The sequence below is a fragment of the Montipora foliosa genome, chromosome 4, assembly GCF_036669935.1.
Source record: "Montipora foliosa isolate CH-2021 chromosome 4, ASM3666993v2, whole genome shotgun sequence".
In the NCBI taxonomy this organism is placed as follows: Eukaryota; Metazoa; Cnidaria; class Anthozoa; order Scleractinia; family Acroporidae; genus Montipora; species Montipora foliosa.
The window spans coordinates 27,034,504-27,039,503 of record NC_090872.1 but is presented as its reverse complement, the minus strand read 5'-3'; the positions used below and the strand labels follow the sequence as shown (position 1 = coordinate 27,039,503).

At 36.1% G+C, this 5,000-nt stretch overlaps 1 long non-coding RNA gene across 1 annotated transcript in view; it reads right to left on the bottom strand.

Annotated features, from left to right (window-relative positions):
* Window positions 1–2,209: 2,209 nt before the first annotated feature.
* The window catches only part of LOC137999144 (uncharacterized), a 2,877-nt gene continuing 86 nt past the window's right edge, over window positions 2,210–5,000 (bottom strand). The window contains exons 1-3 of the long non-coding RNA XR_011122902.1: window positions 4,918–5,000; window positions 3,593–3,783; window positions 2,210–2,847 (exon numbers count right to left, since the gene is read on the bottom strand). The exon at window positions 4,918–5,000 is cut by the window's right edge and continues 86 nt beyond it. This is a non-coding gene — a long non-coding RNA (uncharacterized lncRNA). The remainder of the gene's footprint in view (window positions 2,848–3,592; window positions 3,784–4,917) is intronic.

The following is a 5,000-nucleotide window of genomic DNA, read 5'->3' as shown; positions in this document are numbered from 1 at the left end:
TCGTTGTGAAGGATCGTTAAACTCCCTCGTTCGCTTCGCTCACTCGTTCGTTTACGTGATCCTTCACAACTCGTGAATAAATATCGTACGCACTCACCAACCATGAAGTAATTATAATCTGTATTCCTTACATGTTAATAAAAATAGTATCTTCACTTTCCACTACGAAGGCATCAAATATGAGGAACAAAAATTCCGGTATTTCATCGATATCTGTAAAACTAGCAGTAATCAGTCGTTCGATTCCTGCTTTGTCATCGATGAGGCATTTGAAAGTACAAGCTTAAGTGGTATATTTTGGGGAGAATCGTTTTATACCCTTTTCTAGTATACGTATTTGTTAAGTAATGAAAGTAATGCGCTATAAGTATTTAGACAGTTATCTAGTTGCTATTAAAATTTCTTAAAAACAATTATAGAATACATGTGTTATTGATTAGAACAATCGTTTTTTAAAATCGTTGTGAATAGTGGCAGAATATTTACCAAGCTGCGAAATTTTAAAAACAAATTGCGATTTTGAGACGGCAATACCACATGTGGTATTGCCGCCTCAAAATCGCAAGTGATACGGCAATACCACGAAATATTGACGACTCGCGCATAGGCAAAACTATAAGAAGATCGCGATACTGGTATATACACACGAAGTGATCTCAACAACATTTGCACAACAAAACGGTTTGGTGGAAAAGTCGGGGCGTGGGGTGCGGCGTACGGGGTGCCGGGGTGCCGGGGCCATGCAAGGAGTGCCGAGGTCTGTGGAAAACACGTGGTGCCGGGGTCTATGGAAAACAAGGGATGACTAACTTAACTAAATAATGAAAATAACCTATGATCATTGCTACCCAAATGTTTTTCTTTCCTTTTGCTGTATTTTTTTTATGTTGGTCAACAGTTTTAAGTGGTTATTGTAATGTTTCATTCTACTTTTTAGGCATTTTGGGTGTCATGAAATATGATTGTCCGTGAAATAGCCCTTTTAAGTATTGCTTGTGTGTAATTGTGAGCGGTTTCGATTTCTAGAGGAAATGGACACCACCTGCCCTACAAAAAAGGTTGTTTACGTTGTACACAGTGGACAAGACAGTGAAAATAAACATTTCCCGGCTCTCTGAATAGTTGCCCTTGGAAAGTTCATCCTCGCGCCATCTTTGAAACGATTACAAGATCTCCTGGAGGTGGAGATACAGAAGAATTGGGCTTTAAAGTTTTGCCACAGCCAAAACATTTCGTTGTTTGAACTGAGCAATACTGTAAAAGACAAATGAAAATCTGTCCAATGGGCGGAGAAGAGAAGCTAGGGATGTTCAGTTGGAGGAAGTTAACGTAGAATTCAAAAATTTGGTTTTATCAACGGAGTTGATAATGTAAATTGGCCACCGTACAGTCTAGTATTCTTTTAGAATCTCTGTACGGTGGCCAATTTACATTATCAACTCCGTTGATAAAACCAAATTTTTGTATACTACTTCCCCACCGACGCAGCACCACAGTTTCTTTAGAAACTACCCCTTCATTTAACGTAGAATTGCCGCGCATTACGGGCACAAGCGGGACTGGGGCTGGCGAAGACGACCGCAACGGCAACGGCGATGGCTGCGCATGCTCGTATAATTCCAAACTTGGCTCAGAATTACGCTTAAGCAATACTTACGGAATAACCTGGGTATCTGAGTCACGATGGACTAAACTTGATTTGCAACGTTTTCTAGATACTATATTGATTTTGCTAATATTTTTTATGATTTTCAACCTGTTGATAAATATGTTAGAAAACCGTATTGTTGGGTTCCCGTTCAAATGTTCCAGTTAAGTTTCCATTGATGCGGTGTTTTACGATAGAAGTTCTCCCTGTAATTTGAGTGAATTGAACTCTTTAAATGGAGTTCAATTTACCCTCGACAGAGTTAAATTAACTCCAAAACTGGGGTGAGACAAAAAGGTACAAAACCACTCCTTTTCAAGAGTAAAATTTACCCTCTTAATCTTTACTCCCCTTGTCAGAGTAATATTTACTCTTTCTACAGAACACATTCACCCTCAATAGATCTCCTGTACCTTCATTTACAGTCAGATTTCTCATAACCATAAAAAGTTCATTTTTTTAATATTATGTAAAGAAAACACCAGGTTTACAACGAAGCATCTAATACTGGTAATTTTAATCATAAGATTGCAAAGAATGGACATGATAAATACAATGTATACACACACAAATACATCGCAAAAGTCAAAGCTATCTTTACTCTAATTATTCAGGCAATAATAAAATGGCAATCAGCTGAATGGGTTCTTGCCTTAAACAAAGATAAATTGAATGGTATGTGTTTTGATTACAGATTGCAACAATGGCTGCAAAATCTAACTTCAATTACAAAAACTAAAGTATACAACATACTTGGATAAATGTGACTCAGTATAACAAAATGGGTTTTATGTACATGTAATACAAGTCAGTTCTTACAGAAAGAAGTGAAACGTAAAAAAAATGGAACATGCCTTGTTAACTGATGCAAAAATTTTGCCAACATTGAACTTTACCAATGTGTTCATTTTTTCTCCAACAGAATTGTTTCCAAAAGGAAAAAATTCAGAACTTAAGTTGATAATTTACATTAAGAAAAAAGTAAAAACTTTTTGTTTCCAAAAAGAAGAAAAAAACCCTAAGATTAAGCTGATAATTAAGTATGCTCCCATCAAAACAATTATAGCAAATGAAAGTTCTAACAAAACCTTGCTTTCTGCCACAAGGTAAATGTCTCTGGTTCAATTAGTGTGCCAGAAGCTAGCAACAATCCTTGCAAATGCTGCTTTTAGAACCTCTCCATTGATTGACTCATCATCCTTAAAAGTAATAAAAGAGAATAATGATTAGTATAACCCCTTCCAAAATTAAGATCATTCCACAATATTCTAACAAAATAGGAAGAGAGCACAAATCTAATACATCCCTAATGCTGAGAAACAAAAGACACCAGCCACCCATTTTGGTGTACCAAATAAATGGAATCACATGAAATATGGGTACTTGCATGAGATTATATCTGTAACAATTTTCTTGATTCATTGAGTAACTCAGTTTACTATCAAATTAATTTTGTCATAATTATAAAAGTACACATATAGTGGTGGAACTCATGGAACAAATCTTGAAAATATTTTGCCAGATGCTTTCTTAGTCTTCAACACTTTTCCAAAAAAAATTATGTGTGATGAGGTATTTACATATAGAAGTATTTCAAATTTTAAACTGAAAGCAGATCTTGGGTGAGACAATGGATAAATAAAACTGCAGCATCATCTTCCACTAATCGCTAGGCATTATTAGTCTATACGTACACAGGCCTGTAACTCAGACAGTGCTTTATAATTATTTTATTGCAGTGACTGTCAAGAATTAGTTGTTAAAGTGTAATTTATGTGAGTTATTTGTAAATATATATATATATATATATATATATATATATATATGCATCACTTGTTTAAAAGCAACAAGCAGCTTCTAAGTCTTTCAGACTTTCAGCTGTTTGACTGCATTACAGCTTTTTTACAGAAACATGCCTCAAAGGAATTTTTTCATGGCACCAACCTTTTCTTTTATCTGGGGCTTCCTCCAACTCCTCTTCCATAGATGATACATGTAGTGGTATGTACTGTATGTTGCAAGAAGAAGGCATCCTCTTGGCTTGCCTCAGCACTTTCTGTAACCAACTCTCTGCCAAAACTTCCCAGCAATCTTTTAATGAACCAATTCCCAGCTGTCCCCACCTTCAATTTGAACTGTAAATCAACAAACAAATATAGTGAAAAGTTTCAGTTTTCTTGGAAAAAAATAATTCAACCAAAAATTATTACTGCTACTTACAGATAAAAGATGTCATAAGAATTTCATCCAGATAACAACAGTCAATATCACATGTCTAAAAAAAAATGCTGGTAATAATAAAGCTGATTATTTCTAAGGTGTATGACAACTGCAGACTGCCTACAAATAGCGATTTTAAACACCCATTTTAACTAAAACGTTTAGCTTTCAATAACTGTGAGTTATGGTTAGTTTGGGGTCTGCACTCTACAAGTGTCAGACAATGTCACTTCGGTTATAATGTACATGTAAGTGTTTGAAAAGCAGACTCGTCAAACTTTGGCTCTCTTTTCTTTAAACGCCAATAATAACAATCTCATGCAGGCATTAACATACTATTTGCATTGAATACTATAGTTTAAATGACAGCTGAAGCTTTCTGCTTTCTGTCATCATGTCATTTGCGGTGAGAGCACTCTAATACCAAATCATTTGCTTAAACATTTGATCTAAGGCTTCATTATTCTTGTGAAATACATACCATTTTGTTAAAGCACTTAAGCCAAACTAAATATCCTTGCCTGACAAATTTGGGACTTGAAGGTGCATGGTTTGAATTCTACATAAGCTTACATTAAATTGTCATTTTTGAAGACAATAAGGCCCGACTGAGACGCCATACTTTTCATGATCCGAACTTAATACATGAAAAGTTCGACGTTTGAATCAATTAAGAACGGCTATTTTAACTTGGAATGGCTCAGGCGTTCTTTTCGCCTGGCCTAGACGGGAATTCGGCTTTAGCATGGCCGTGGATCGGCTTTGATTTCAGACGTCGAACGTTTCATGTGCCGAACTTCATGATCATGCATAAACCATGTTTTGCCTTCTACATGAAAATCGCTGACAAAATCAATTGGTTTTCTTGGTAATGGCTTTGGAACTGCTGTGGAGGGCCCAGTTAAGTTCGACTTCTCAATCAACAGGCGTACTTCTGTTAATTTGTGTCGGTCGAACTCGAATTAAGTTCGGCTCATGAAAAGTACGCAGTGTGTGAATCGGGCCTAAGGCATCAAATATTATCTGCTCATAGTTCAGTTAACGCTTACCTTTTTGCTTGAGTTGTTGTAAGCATTTCCTTGCTTTGGATCAGCATTTAAAGAGTAAACAAACGAAAAACTCGTCAGCACAA